Raw genomic sequence first — 17,135 nt, forward strand, 5'->3', positions numbered from 1 at the left:
TCTTTCTATCTTATCTATCTCTGACAGGCCTGAATTGATGCAGGAAATAAAGCCGTCATTATTTGGGACCTGGTGGCATAGATGAGGATGCCAGCTGGCACAGTTAGATCTTTTAGATCAGGCATAACACAGGGAGGTAGGCACTTGACTGTCTTTCAAGACTTCCTTGACAATTTGGCATACCCTAGAGTCTGTGTACCTCTTTGCATGTGGCCACTATACCATATACCGGCATTTCTGATGACTGGCTTGGTACCTTTAAGTCACATGCAGGTCACTTGACATCCTCAGGTATGGGGAGACTATTCTAAAGCTTGTCCTATACGCTGTATTCTATAGGGCCACCTGCACTTATTCTAAGGAAGTATTGGAGGTAACACTTAGCCTTGAATCTGAGGACACCAAAACTCCAATGCTTCTATTTGGAAAAGATCCACTTACATACCAAAAAACTTTCCCTGAACTCAGGATGGAGTTGACATAAGATCAAAGTCTGTGAGTCATTCATATCATCACAGATCTCTACACAGAGTAGGTGCTTGATAAATGCCTTTTGAATTAAATTGCACCTTGTATGCATGTGAATTAATTGGTGCTCAAAAATCCTTCAGGCCTTTCCTCATTGAGTCTCATTCCCTCCCCAAACCCTCTAAACTAATCCAGTATTCTCTTCTCAGCTCTCTACCAGCTTGAGCCTAGCCCCTCTACCCACCTTCATGCTTAGAGTAGATGGACTCCTAATTTATTAAGATAAAATCTATTTGTCATGAACTCCCTTCACTCCATTCTTTTATGCCTAAAAATTTCTCCCCATCATTACCCATTCCATCGTATTTTATTTTTTGTCACAGAAGACATAACTCTACTTCTCATTAAAGTAATTCTTTCTGATATGCCCTGAATTCCATTTTATGTTGACTCCTCTGGAACCTTGCTTCAGCATTCCCTCTGTATTCAGTTTCACTTTCAGCAGTAGCTCCTCCCCATCTATTCGCAAACATATTCAGGTATTCAGGTCTCCTCCAGTCTTCTGGGAATTCTTTTCTTGACCATTTTACTACTTCTAGCTACCCATCTCCTTTTATCCCTTCATTGCTAAATTTCATTTAAACTCTGAGTATCTGAATTGTCCATTTTCTCTCTACCCCTCATTTCCTCACTCCTTGTAATAAGCATTCTTTTATTCCTATTGGGTCACTATCAAAATCTGTCTCTTATAAAAGTCATTTCCCAAATGATAAATGTCATAAAAAGTCAGTTTTTAAAGGAAGGAATGCAAGATACCCATAGGTATATGAATGATCCAAATTACTAATAATTAGATGTATGAAAATTAAAGCAACACTAAGGTTCTACATCATACCCATTACATTGGCAATATTGACCAAAAGAAATGAAGATGATAAATGTTGGAGGAGAAGTAGAAAATAAAAAAGTCAAATCAGAGCTTTGTTTGTTGGTGGAATCACGAACTGATGGAGCCAGTCTAGAAAGTAATTTGGAGTGATGCCCCAAATATACTCAACTGTGGGCACATCCACTGACACAGTGATAGATGTATACTTCAAAGAGATCAAAGAAGGAAAAAAAAAACCCATATGTACAAAAATATTTATATCTTTTACTTTTGCAATAGCAAGTAATGTGAAACTGAGGGTGTGCCTATCCAGTGGGGAGTAGATAAACAAATAATTGTATATAAATGTAAGGGATTGCCTTTTTGCTTTAAGAAATCTTGCAAGGGATGGTTTCAAAGAAGCCTAAAAAAGACTTGCATGAATTGAAACAGAGTGAAATGAGCAGACCTAGAAGAATTATTTATATAGTAATAACTTCTCAAGACAGACAATCTTGAAAGAATTAAGAATTCCGATAAATGCAATCATTAACCACAGTTGCAAAGGACTGGTGATGAAGCATAATATCCACCTCCTACTTTATAGGTAATGAGCTCAGTGGGAAGAGATGAGGTAGGAGGGAGAGAAAATAGATACATTTTTATCTGAAAAAGAAATTTTAAAAAGAAATAGGTAGGCAATATAACTAAGGTAACCAATGAACTTCATATCACAGCCAGTGGCCTTTTATTCATCCCTTAATAAGAACTCTCTGATTACTTTCATACAATTGACCACATTCTGCTATTGAAAACTTTCTCTTCCCTTAGCTTCAAAGACATTACTCTTTTAGTAATTCTCCTACCTTTCTATCCATGCCTTCTTAATCTCCTTTATCATGTCTTCATGAATTTCCTAACCCCTTAATTTGGGTATTTCCCTGAGACCTACCCATGGCCCTCTTTTCTTTCTGTTCTTTCACTTGGTAATATCATTTACTCTTATGGCATAAGCCAATGCCTCTGAGAACTATACGCAATATGTATCCGCATAGAAAACAGTAATGGAGATGTATGTGGTTAATCAAATTGCATCTCACAACAATTATGTTAGTTGAACATTTTCTGAGTTGATTTTAATCTATTTCAAAAAAGAACGCCTAAGATAATGGGTGTGAAGAGGAGTACAGATATTAGTTGACCTAGAACACAGAGAATTCATGACTGTGAGTGATAATTTAATAAGTGCAACATTTTGCATTGTTTTACATATGCTCATATCTTAACCCACCTTGGCCTAGACGGTAAATTCCCATGAATGTCCGAGCTATAATTCATTTAACATGGCCACAGTTTAGGTGTTCTGAAGACAATAGGGACTTAATAAATATCTGTTAAATGCAAGCAGGAACGACATTGAATGAATGGATGACATTGCAAAGTCATTTTGGTATTTTCTTTATGGGAGATAGGTTGTATAACAGCCTGAATAAGAATAAAGCAAACTTTTTGGCTCGATTTCCCCTTAGCCCAGGAGAACCAACTATTTCAAAGCACACGTTAATACAAAACACTTCCACTGAATAATTTAGATCTACATTTCTGATGTGTCCATTCACAACCACTTGAACTCTGTTACTATGAGGGTTCAAGATTTCTGCAGTTGGGATTGGAGTATCAAAGCTGTAAATGCGCGACTTAAAATCTAGCCATGCCAATACTTCTCTCCTCTACGTCAGTTTCCACTACCAATCTCCCCTATGTCAAATTCCACTCCCATACTTCTCTCCTCTATGTCAATTTCCATCAGTGGACCTCTCTGCTAATATTTGCTATTTCAGTCACATAGGGAGAAGTGCATTTTCAATTTGCAAAATATCCTGGATATTTGTTTGTGTTGTTATTCTCCTGATGACCTCATTCCTTTGCATCCCCTCAGCTCTTAAAAAAATAATAATAATTTGAATACATGATCCCAGCTGCTTTGTTCCCCACTTGATCTGCATTTTTAGATAAATTGCTTTGTAAATGTTCTCATGTTATTTCATGTTTCTATGTCCTGAAAATATTGTTAAGCCCCTAGAGATTGGGAGCTTCTCTTTCTCTTTTTCATTTGCATTCTCCCACTGTAACTAATACAGTGCTAAAGAGGCATCATGGTCTAACTGGCATAGATAACATCCTGGAAATTTGGAGTTAGAAGATCTGGATTTGATACATGGGTTCTAGATTTGTAAACAGGTACATAGCCTATTCCTTCTACAAAATGAAGGTAGCAATAATTCATTATCCATTTCACAAGGTGCTTGTAATGAAAACATTTCATAAAGAATTATATAAATGTTCAATAAGTGGTTCTTAACTAACACATAATATGTTAAAGAGGATTTAGTATGTGCTATGAAGTAACAAAAGAAAATATAGAACAATTTCGATCAGTTGTTTTGTTCCATTAAAAATGGAAACCTGCAGTCAATTTCTAGATGTCTAACTCTGTTTACAGAGTATTCAGTGGCACTGTGGGGGTGCATACTGCATTGGAAAAAAATATTCTGCTTTGAGATTTTGAGGGGTTTTTTGCCTGTCAAAATGTCAAAAGAGTTACTAAAACCTGGTTTTTAAAAGAAGAATTCCCTGAGATACTGTTAAGGTATTCAGTAAGCCATTGAAAAAAACACAGCCATGCTTTGGAAGGGGGTAGGAGTCAGTCTTAGTGAGATTTTCCATTTCATAAGAAAGTTTCTCATGTGGAACTGCCTCCTGACCCTCATTGCCACAGACTGCTGGAAGGAGCTGCTTGGCTAACTATGCGTGTGGTCTTCTTGTTTGTCAGTATTAGCTGTTCATTTTTCTTCCGCTTTCAGTCTTGGGTCACTGTAATTGTAGAATGCTGTGTGCCCCTAGCTGTGGCATAAATAGTTGCATAGTCAATAGCAGTCTCCAAAGCAACAGTGAGTGCTTGCTCATTTAAGATAAGAGAAATTGTTTTAGAATTTCAGCTTTTTTATTGAATACTTTTGGGGTTCAGAGTGCCATGCTGGAAGTTTTCATTTATATTGAGAAATTAAAAAATGCACCTGTCCTTAAATGGTTCACAGTCAAAATGATTAGTAAGGATAAAAAAAAAGCAACCAAAAATAATCATTCTTACAAAAGCATTTTGCTGTACAATAAAACTCATGTGAGCTATTTATTAATTATATGTAAGCAATAAAGAACCTTCAGAGATAATTGATATATTCCATAAGGAAGCACACACTGATTTCTATAGTTTTTGAAATTTTGCTGGGTTTATGTGTTTAGTATTGGAGATTTAAACACTTGTTTTCATACATATTAGATTTGTTTGTCTGTTTTAACTACCTAGATAGATAATAACCTACTTGAAGACAAGGACTGTATTTTTCTTCTCCATAGCACCTTGCATAATTCTAGGCTCATGAAAAGTATGTTCTAAATATGTATCATTTGATACATTAGATGCCCAGCAGGCTCATACTTCTCCCATAGCATAATGAGTATCTATTTGCCTTTTGGCCTATGAATCACTCTCAATTGTGTGTGTGTTTTTGAAAATTTGTTTGAAGAAGGGGTACTTCAAATTTCTTTAACAAAGCAAATTTGTTTTTTTCTTTCTCATGTTTTCTCCCATTCATTATAATTCTTCTATGTAACATAACTAATGTGAAAATGCATCTAATAGGATTGTATTGTAAAGTCTATATCAGATTGCATGCAGTCTTGGGGAGGGAAGGGGATAAATTTTAAAACTTATTGAAGTGCATGTTGATAACTAAAAATAAATAAATTGACCAATAAAAATTAAAACTACAAGTTTCTGTTTTAACTGAGTGCATAGTGACTTTGATAAACATTACCAGTGAATTTGTCTTTGAATCATGGTCTCATAGCTTTAGAGCTAGATGGAACCTTAGAGAGATTGCTTACTCTAGTTTTCTTGATTTACAAAAGAGGTCTAGAGAGGTTAAGGCAGCTAAGTGATACAACAGACAGAGCCCTGGACTTGTAGATGGGTAGAACTGAGTTCAAATCTTACTTTACATATTTATCAGCTTTTTGACCCTGGACCTGAGTTTCCTCATCTCTAAAATGGGGATAATACTAGCACTTACCCCTCTCCAAGGTAGTTATGAGGACCAAAGGAAATAATATTTATATAAAACTTTGCAAACCTTAAAACACTTTATAATTACTAGTTCTTGTTATTGTATAGAATACTATATATATGTATACACATATCTGGATTAGAGTGAATATCAATGGTAACTATTTCTTTTTGGAACAGCAACCCTGAGGATCCTCCTCTCCCCACATGATTTTTTTTTCTAATTAAGGGGGCCATCCCTTCACTCACTCCTTAAAGAGGCCTAATCACTGAATGGACATTATCTCACTCTAAGTGAGCACCTGAAAAGGCCTTGACCTAAAAGGGCCAGTGCCTCCCATTGCATCCTGAGTCATCTCCAGTCATCCTGATCAATATCTGGCCTCTGTACCCAGATGGCTCTGGAGGAGAAAGTGAGGCTGGTGACCTTGCACAGCCCGTCCTCACTCAAATCAAAGTCAACTGCATGTCATGTCATCATCTCCCTGATGCCACGGTCCTCTTTGGAAACAAAGGACAAACACAACAGCAACAAGTTGTTGTTCTTACTAGGCACTTAGTGGTAGAATCAGGATTCAAACCAAGGTCTTCAACTCCAAGTTCCACACTGTATTCCAGTGATGAAAACTTTCTCTTTGGTTCCACTAACCAGAGCTTTCTCAGTTTTATAAGAAATTGACTTATGATTTGCACTTTTGTTTCTTAGAGGAAATTAAGTAGAATGAGGGATTAAATTCTGGATTATGAATCAAGAAAAACTGAGTTTAAATCCTACAACTCACTTAATTTCTCAGACTCTGTTTCCTTGACTATAAAAATGAGATAATAGCACCTACCTCATTATTTTACTGTGAGAATCAAATGAGATAGCATGTGTAAAAAATAATAGAGAGCAGCACCGAAAGTGAAGATGACCTGAGTTCAAATCTGCCTCTGATGCCTACTGACTGTGGGAACCTAGGCAAGTCATTTAATTCTCAGTTTAGAAAATTCTCTAAGAATCTAAGGTGCAGAAATGTGGCTGACATACATTGCTAGAGGAAGTTTCCTCACCAGGGAGGACTAAATAACAATACATGCTGACAACTTGTACACTTAAACAGTACAGAAAGGACAGTCTCATTATTGAGAATCTTTTGAGAGATTCTGCATTTTTTTTTGCTGATCCTGGAATCTCTGCATATAATAATAACACATAATCTCTAACTTTGAAATCACAGATCCTGTCCCTGTACCTGTCTCTTTTGTACTTTTTAAAGAATGACATAAATGTTAGCAATTGTAATTATTATTGTATTTTTTCATGTATTTTAGTGATACGTAATTCTTCTTTCTCTTTGTGAGACTCCTGAGTATTACCTAGGGATCTATTTTAAAATGTGATTTCATTATGCATCTAAAGTAGTGCTTTAAATTTGGAAAATCACACATGGTAATTGACCTGACCTATGCTGTACAAAAACAGCAGGACAATTTTACATGGGTTACTTTATTTAGCTATCACCAACAGCAATATTTTTAATGCATGATTGTTACAAATGTTATAATCAGAGGGTGAAGAGGAGGAAGACATGCCAGAGAGAGCTGAAAGATAGAAAAATGTGAAAGGGTGAGCTCACAAATTCATCATCAAGACAGCAGATGTAAACTAAAGGTAACAAACAGAAGAGCAACATTTTGATGAAAGGATAAACAATCAGTCAAATTGCATGTTCACAAAACAAAAAATAAAGATCTTTTTTTCTATTTTTTAAATTGAATTGTCTTATTTGATTGCCATGTAGATACAATATTTTGTTGTTGTGAGGGAGGAAGGCAGGGCAATTGGGGTTAAGTGACTTGCCCAAGGTCACATGGCTAGTAAGTGTTAAGTATCTGAGGTCAGATTTGAACTCAGGTCCTCCTGACTCCAGGGCCAGTGCTCTATTCACTGCATCACCTAGCTGCCCCTATACAGTTTAATTTTGAGAGCAAAGGAAATTTATTTGGGATTGTGTGGGGCATGGAAAATATGTCAAATTGCTAGAATAAGGAAAAAAGTTACTAAGGTGAGGAAATGAAACAAATAACATAGGATGAGATTTTTTCAGTCTTCCTATGTCATGGAAATAGAATCATTAACTCCCCCTCCCCCAAACATAGCTATCAGTGCATCATTTTATATCTCATAGTTAAATGAATAAGTTTTGGAAAAAGAAAGAGATTTTAATGCTGGAGGAAAATACTGATTAAAGAACAAAAAATACCAGTGTATGTTGACTAAAGGATGGTTAATCAAATAGATTATTTCAAAGGCCAACTCATTCAACAAACATTAAGTACAAGTTATGTGTCAGAAGCTGTACTAAACACTAGGGATTTGAAGAAAGACCAAAAACAAGTAGTCTTTGCTCTTAAGGAACCTGACCTTGATGAATCCACATTAGCCCTATAAAAAAATCTTCACATGTGTTGTTTATTTTAACATTTTTTAAAAATTTTAATTCTAAATTCTCTCTCTCCCTCCCCAACATCACCCACTGAGAAGGCAAGCAATATGGTATCAATTATATATATGAAATCATGCAAAACATATTTCCAAATTAACCACCTATCGAAAAAGCAAGAAAAATAAAGATTGAAAAATTATACATCAATTGGCACTGAGTTTATTTCTTATAGCACAATACTACTCCATCACAATCCTGTGCCACAAATTGTTCATTCATTTCCCAAGTAATGAACATTTTCTCAATTTCTAATTCTTTGCCTCTACAAAAAGAGCTGTTATAAATATTTTTGTACATATAGGGTTTTTTTTTCCTTTTTCTTTGATCTCTTTGGATTAAAGGCCTAGTAGTAGTATTGTGGGTCAAAGGCTATGCAGAGTTTTAAAGCTTTTTGGGCATAGTTCCAAATTGTTCTCCAGAGTGGTTGAATCAGTCCACACTTCCACCAACAGTTCATTAATGTGCCTATTTTCCCTTATCCTTTCCAGCATTTGTTATTTCTGATACCGTGTTTCCCCGATAATAAGACACCGTCTTATTAATTTTTTTTGGACAGAAAAACACCAGAGGGCTTATTTTCAGGGGAGGGCTTATTTTAATGAACATTGACAGCAATTTTAATAAACAAGTAAATGTGAACAAAAAAATGTACCTTTATTCAATAATGATCATGTCATCTTCAACAACATCGTCATAAGTGTCCATACCCTGAATTCCGTCCTGGATGTCTTGCGCCTCCATTTCCTTCAGAAGAAGTGGACCCAATCTGTCATGTCCAGCAATATAGCTCTCTTTAAATGAATATGTCTTGTCCACATAACCTACTCGTAGTGCCTTGGCGACACAGCTGTCAGTAATTTTATCCCATGACTTCTTCACCCAAGTCACGACTTCTTGCAGACAGGGCTTCACAAAGTTTCCACTCTGATTTCTTTCCATTCTATTTTCAATGTAGTCATTGACTTCCATGCGCAAATGGTCTTTGAATGGCTTGTTTATTGCAATATCAAGGGTCTGGAGATAGGCAGTCATTCCTGCAGGAATCATTACTTGATCTATTCTTCTCTCTGCAAGGAAGTTATTCATTTCTTTAGCGCGGTGAGTGCTGGCTGAATCCCAGACTATCAGACCTCTTTGGTTACCTCGCATAACAAGTGTCAGCATTAAATCAACCCACTTTCTTATAACGGCTTGTGTACACCAGGCTTTTTCGGTTTCAAGAACGTAAATGCCAGATACACGTTCAATCTTATCTTTCTTGCCCTTACTGATGATTAGAGGTGTGGCTTTCTTTCCATCCAAACGAATTGCCAAAACACAGGTGACCCGTGCACTTTCATACCGGTAGCCAGTGGTGGGAATGTAGATTGACGTTGCACCCCTGTGATGAATTGTTGTTTGAGATCCTTGTCCCATAAACACTGCAGTTTCATCCATAGCAATCATATTTCAGGTTTGGTACTTGGAAATGTCGATCCTATCAATAAAGGACTTGAATGCAAGTGCACGTTTAATAACTTCAGCATCTTCCAGCTTAAACAGTGTTGTTGATCTTCTTAGGGACAGTTCATACCCTTGAAGGAAACCGTCCAACCAGTGTTGTGATGCTTTGAATCCTTCTGAGACCATTTCAAACTCTGGTGCCATTGAAAGGGCAAATGCTTGAATATCAGCCCTGCGCACAACCAAGGCCTTTGCTCTCCTGTCAGCAATCCATTCACCAATGAGGATCTCCAAGTCAGGATATAAGGGCTGCCGACCTGATGCAGACCTGCGCTTTTTCCCTTTTCCCTCATCCACCTGTTGATTGAGGTTATTATAATCTGCTCTCCATTTTCTGACCATTCGAAGATCCAAAAGTTTTTCTTTACAGAAAACTGCAAGATTCTTGCCATGTGACTCCTCTACAATTGCTTTCTTATACTCAACAGTATAGCTCTTCCTTTTTGTACTCATGTCTGGGGGTCAAAACAGACAGAATAATAAAATTATGACCATCAGTCCTTCTTTTCACTCCATCATGCCCCCTGAGTTCTTCTTTTTTCCTCCATCATGCCCTTTTTATCCTCCATAATGCCCCCTCACTCCCGCTTACATACTGGGTTTTATGTTGTCCTGCCTCAGCTCTCCTCCGCGGCACTGCTCTCAATGGCACCAGCAAGCAAATCACTGGGGAAGAACAGGATGACGCGCTCACTGTTGCAGCTCTGATTGGATGCAGCTCGGAGCGCTGTGTGCGTTTCATGGGGGGGGGGGGGGGCGTGGCATACAGAGGGTACCTAATGTAGCGTGTAGCGCAGGGGATCACCTTCACTACAGTAGCAATCTCAATAGGGCTTATTTTTGGGGGAGGGCTTATTTTAGAGGAATCTTACCCAGTAAGGGGAGGGCTTATTTTTGGGATAGGTCTTATTATCGGGGAAACACTGTAGGTGTGAGAAGTTAGCTCAGAGTTGTTTAATTTGCATTTCTTTAATCATTAGTGATTTAGAGCATTTTTCATGACTAAATAGCTTTGACTTCTTAAAATAGCCTGTTTAAATTGTCTGTTTATCAATTGGGGAATGGCTCTTATTTTTATAAATTAAATTAATTTCTTTATATATTTGAGAGATGGGGCCTTTATCTGAGAAACTTGAGATAAAATTTTTTGATATTGCTTCATTGTCTATAGTAAGTCAGTCTTTTTTTTTTTTTTTGGTCTTTTTCAGTTGTATCCAATTATCTGTGACTCCATTTGGGGTTTTCTTGGCAGATGCTGGAATGGTTTACCATTTCCTTCTCCATTTTATTTTGCAGAGAAGGAAACTGAGAAAAGCTGGGTTAAGTGACTTTCCCAGGGCCACATAAATAGCTAATAACTGATGTCACATTTGAAATTAGAAAGATGGATCTTCCTTACTCTGGGTCCATCATTCTATTCACTGCACTACCTAACTGAAGCAAAATATAATTTCCCTATCTCATATATTTGAAATCAGAGAAGGAATGTGGATGATAACAAATCTAACATGGTAATCTCAGGAAGAAATTAGCTATAAGGTTACAAGGGTATCTATTTTTTGTTGTTGTTCTTTTCTACCCAAATTCTAAATATTGATTACTAATTAAAAAGAAAACAGTTACTTCCAGAATCTCAATATGTTCCTGGAGGCAGCCAAGAGGACTAATCTGGATATTAAAATATCCTATAGGTAAAAACCAAGAAAACAAACAAACAAACAAAAAAACCAAGAAACCAACAAACAAAAGGACAAAACTCATTTTTCTGCTAGGCCCTTTGCCATCAAAAATAGCACTTCCTTAGCATCAACTAATGGTTGAGGAATGGGTTCAAAGGTTCTAGATAACCAAATTTTATAACAAGCTTTAAAAAATCTAGAGTATTTTTGCCCAGGAAAAAATTGGGCTATGAATCATACTACTGTGAGGGGGATATAAAATTGATTCAAAATGAGTCTTATTCACAAGAAAACATGGTATCCCCTGGATGGAGATTAGTCTTCTGAAAAATCTGCCTTACATAACGGGGACTTGGTAAGAAAGATGGATGATGTAACTTGAGTAGTGTTGGAATCTAAGTGGTTTTCCATTACTTACCTCTCAAGGATCCATATATAGCTTATTTGTGGAAAACTTTTTTTTTAATCACACATTGCTTCCTATCACTATTAGCTATCTCTTGGCATCTATCCCCCCTTTTGCCAAGAATCATATACTCAGATAATGCAAAATCATTTTTTGATGGTATAAGTAAAATTGAATTATTATGGTAAGCCTCATGAAAGAAAGGAAGAAAGGAAGGAAGGAAGGAAGATATTTGTTTCAAATAATGAAAAAGAGTAATTTTTGGATTATCCAAGCTATTGTTTCCTCCCAATAGTAAACATAATCAATTAAGAAATTGGTTTTGTTACCTAATTGTGCCCCAAGAGTAGAAAATACTTTTTTCTGATTTCCTGTCCTCTAAAAGTGGATGTCCTTAAGGCATTCTCCTGGGACACCTTCCCTTTTCCATTTATACTTTTATTATGTTTATTGGTGATCTCATTAACTCTCATGGATCCTATAGGTGGATGTTTCCTATTCCTAATTTCTCTGCTTTGTTGCAGTCCTGTATTATTAGTTGCCTACTGGGCATCTGCACATGGATTACAGAGGTTTCTTTAGCTTTTCAGTTTCAACATCTATCTCTGCACTTCAAATTGAAGCTTCAAAATCATCAGAGTGATTATTACTCATTACTTTCCTGGACCTGGGAAACCTCAAGGTCTCCAAAGTGCTGCTGTTTCAACATCCAGAAGTCTAATACTGGTGGAGTCAGGAGAATTTGCTTTTAATAACAGAAGGAGTTATGTACAAATGGAGGAGAAGCCATGTGTCAGTAGTGGCAGTAGGACTGGCTCTACATCCATTCTTTTCTTTTGCTTTTTCTTTCTCCTTCTGTCTTCCTATTCAAACTATCCTGTGTCTTGTTACCTTTCCTAGTAAATATTTTCATAGCCTTTCTTTTTTAGAACTCATATATTTCCAGCCCTTTGCCAAACATTTTGGGACAAGTTGGTCAGAAATTTCTGGGATGGAAACCTTAATGGAGCTCAGAGACTTACAGTCCCACTGAAGAAGGTCCCCTGGATTCCAAAGCAAGTTGGGAACATAGAAGTCATAAGATTGTATGGTCAAAAGATTATACATGAAGAAGCTCATATATGGTGCATTGAAGTTATCTGTTTGTCCCAGGTTCATGTAGGCAGATCCAGAATTTTCACCCTGGTCTTCTGACTCTAAAACTAGTCGACTTTCCACTGCAGCATACTGCTTACAAAATGGGCCTTATTTATTTCCCCCAGACTTTTTCTACCTTCAAACATCTTGATTTCTAGTGAATATGGAACCATGCTTTCAGTCACCCAGACTCACAGTCTTAGTGTCATTCTTTCCTCTTCTGTTACATAATGAATTAACATCTTATTGACTCTACCTCCAAAACATCTTGAATTCATCCATTTCTCTACACTCAACATAGCTACCAAGTTAGTTCAGGTGCTTATCACCTATCATCTTGAGTATTGAAATGGTCTTCTCAAGGTTCTTCCTATTTCTAGTTTCTCCCTGCTCCAATCCATCCTTCCATACTGCTGCCAAATTAGTCTTCCTAAAAGCATCAGTTTTATTTTATCACTCACTTGCTCAAGAGTCTGCACTGGTCTCTTCTTGTCTCTGGAATAGAATACAAAATCCTAAGGCTGGCATTTAAAGACCCCAATGTTCTGCCTCCATGTGACCATTCCAGATTTATTTTACATTACAGTATTCCCCTTCATATACCCTCTGTTCCCTTTAAATTGGAATCTTTGTTGTTACCTGAAATTGATATTCCATTTTTCACCTCTCAGTAATCTTTGTCATTGAAATCCTAGCTCTTACAGAGTATAGTGCCTTTCATATGTTCCCATTGTTCAGTCATTTCAGCCATGTCTGACTCTTCATAACAACATTTAGATTTGTCTTGGCAGAGATGCTAGAGTGGTTTGCCATTTCCTTCTCCAGCTCATTTTTAGATATTAGGAAACTGAGACAAACAGGGTTAAGTCACTTGCCCAGGGTCACAGAGCTAGTAAATGTGTTTTGAACTCAGGTCTTCCTGATTCCTGGCCCCATGCTTTATCTACTTCACAACCTAACTGCTCCTGTATATGCCTTGCATATGCTAGGTATTTAATAAAATGTTTATTGAATCGAAACTTGGTAAAATTAGTGACCTTTTATTCTGAACCAGAGAGCACATGTTAACAGTGTTAATATGTCCTTATCATGTCACTTTATTTATTGAAAAACTGCTGTGCTGAAACAAGGAAGTATTCCAGGAGCTATTAGTGTCAAATTCAGTGATCCAATAGAAAACCTTGGAGCTTGAAGTCCAGCTAGTACTCTCATTACATCAGAATGTATTGAAAACTTACTTTTGGTGCTTATTTTCTGCCCTACTTTTTTCATGGCCACAAAATGACATGCACACTCATATAATTATACTGATAATTACCTAATCATTGGAACAATTAACCATGGGCTCCCTTGGGAAGGCATAAATGACCAGTTACACCTGCATTTTGCTCATTTCAGGTGCAATTATTTGTGCATGTAATTTTTACACCTGCAGATAATTTTGAGTAGAAAAGGTGAACCTACAACAAAGGAGTCTGCCTTACTATTTTCCCATAATGCCTATATATTTAATACTGCTAGGTAGTGCATTACTCTGATGTCATAAATATTTTACATTCTTGGGAAGTTAAAGTGTATTCACTGAGTGACATTTGAATGTTTTGCAAGTTGTGGTGTTTTAGTCACAGAATAGAAAATAGCACTTCCCTGAAGAAAGGAAATTTCTAGCTATTGGGGCCATGGTCAAATGGAAATGATTAGTCTACAAAATAAACAAAGGTTAACAGAACAGGATCCCCTTGGAATAGGAGTTGCAAAAAAATATAGATTGACTTGTTGCTTGAAATGCCCATGCTCTGGACTTTGATTCTTCAGGTTCTTTGCATAACACTGGATCCATAGTAAATGCTTACTAAACGTTTAATGGGTAAGTGGATGGATGAATGATACTCTTAATAATACTGCTACTTTCTACTTATATAGGGCCGTACAGTTTTACAAATACTTTCATATCTAGTGCTTTATTGGAGATGCACCATTCCAGTACTGTGAGGTGGGGCAGATATTATTCCCATTTTTTAGGGAAGCAAATGGAGGCCCATGGAGCTTAAATGCTTTCTCAAGGTCATGCAGTTTGTAAGCACCTAAGTTGCATCTTAGGCCACATCTTCTGTCTGTAAATTTAGTGTTCTGTCTGATCTGCAGGAATGTCAGTACTACTTTGTGCCTGCATTGGAGGATTTCACTACAGCCAAATTGGGAAAATAAGTGGTGCAGTCCATTTCCACATCAGGTGCCAGTTTCAATTAAGGGCCCTCCCTGTTTTTAAAATGCCACTATGTCCTCTTGTTGAACCGGATTGAGTTGACTTCTAAAAGAGCAATTCTTGGATCTTTAGTATTTCTAATCAATTGAATGTCTAAGGTCTATGTAATTATTGGAATGGTAAACATTTTGTTTGGCAGAAAATCTTTTTTTTTTAATATCTGGATTTTTCAGTTTTGGTGCGATTTCATATGTTACTGAATAATTAGCACTTTTAATTTGGATTTAATTTGAGAGACTTGTAACCCTTGAAATACAATATCCTTTCTGAGGTAAGCTTTCCTTCTTAGAGATCTCAACTTATGGATTCAAGAAATAACCTGATTTACAAAAAGCTTTAAATGATTCAATCATGACATCAGGAGTCTTGGCCCCCTAGAAATCACTTGCAAACAAAATAATGTCCATTTACCTGACTTTTTCTGAGCTTCTCAGACTGGTCCCTTCTCTTCTATATCTTTCAAAACAAAATGTGACTTGTTTAAAGAAAAAAAAGGATGAGTAATTTAGACATTCTGTTATATTTGAAAGATGATTGTTATCTTTTCACAAAAACTGTTAAGTATTGAATATATGTAAATTATTGTCAAAAGGAAGATGAGAAAAATAGTGAGGCTATATATACATATACATATGTACACATACATACACATATATGTACATGCATATGTATGTATGCATATGTATATATTTGGTCCAGATTTTTGTGAATCCTTGTTATGGGAAACTTCCTGCACCAATACATATTGGAAACTAGTTTATGTTTCTGGAATGCTGCTCCTAAGACTTTTAAAATACTACATGGATCTTGATTCTGAAATTGAAGTGTCAGCTCTGTAATCTTAATGTATTTAGGTTAGAAAAAACTGGAAACTGTAAGTTCTCTACTTTCTCCAAATAACAAAATGAAGATATGTATTTTATTTAGAATAAGTCTCAGAAACATTTAGCAGAAGTAATATATATATATATATATATATATATATATATATATATATATATATATTTAGGATATTTATATTTTAAGCTGCCAAAATTTAGGGTCAACATTTCCATTAAAATCTCTTCTACTTAAATCAGAACAAACTACTCCTGTGTGTTTCGTCCAGGGTCATAGGGACAGACCAAATATCTTTTAGATGCATTTTTTCCATATTCCATCTTTTTAAAAACCCTAGGATCTTCCTGGGGTTGCGGGAAAGATGAATGAATATTGAATGAATTCTGTTCTTATAACATTAAGGCTACTTTACTGCCTAATTTTTACCTGACCTCATTTCCTCAGACATGATATTAGTTGCACATGCAGGCATCTGTGATTTCCTCTTATGGGTATTCTCTTCCTCAGTCTAGATCACAACTTCTCTACAATTTAGTGACTAGTCTTTGACAATTTCTATGTCATAAAAAATATGTATATTTACACACATATATAAATACATATACAGATATGTATACATACACACAAGTGTGTATATGTTTTGTAGCCAGCGTGGTGATGAGTCCTTCCAAACTTAGCTAGCCTAGTTTTTATATGATGCATATATAAATCTTCACTGATCCCATATTACAAATTTGGTATGTCCATGTAGAAAAAGAATCTTGCTGATCCATTTTACCTTTGAATGAACTGAAAAGATTCCTCATCCCCACCTTCCCCACACACAATGATGTCTGTCAATCACATAAAAATATTAAATCTGTAAGATCAGTTTGGTCAAACTTGTTTTTATTTTTAAGTATCATTATTGTTTTCCTCCAAATATATATAAAAACAATTGTTAACATTCATTGTTTTTTTTTTAAGTTTTGAGTTACAGATTTTATCCCCTCTCATTCTGCTCCCTCCTCTTCCACCCTAAGGTAGTAACCAATCTGATATAGATTATACATATCTAATCATGTTAAACATTTCCATATTAGTTATTGTGTACAAGGAAAAGAGAAAGGAAGGAAAGACAGAAAGAAAGAAAGAAAGAAAGAAAGAAAGAAAGAAAGAAAGAAAGAAAGAAAGAAAGAAAGAAAGAAAGAAAGAAAGAGGAAAGAAAGAAAAAAAGAAAGAAAGAGAGGAAGGAAGAAAGAGAGGAAGGAAAGAAAGAGAGGAAGGAAAGAAAGAAAGAGAGGAAGGAAGAGAGGAAGGAAGGAAGGAAAGAAAGAAAGAAAGAAAGAAAGAAAGAAAGAAAGAAAGAAAGAA

The 17,135-nt window shown here is 36.1% G+C and overlaps 1 protein-coding gene across 1 annotated transcript in view; it reads left to right on the forward strand.

Moving 5' to 3' along the window:
- THSD7B (thrombospondin type 1 domain containing 7B) overlaps positions 1-17,135 on the forward strand; it is a 1,193,076-nt gene that overhangs the window by 973,677 nt on the left and 202,264 nt on the right. The window lies entirely within an intron of this gene.

Source organism: Petaurus breviceps, unplaced genomic scaffold (assembly GCF_028583685.1).
Source record: "Petaurus breviceps papuanus isolate PSGF00001 unplaced genomic scaffold, PetGlider_PUasm1.0 90752, whole genome shotgun sequence".
NCBI classification, from domain to species: Eukaryota; Metazoa; Chordata; class Mammalia; order Diprotodontia; family Petauridae; genus Petaurus; species Petaurus breviceps.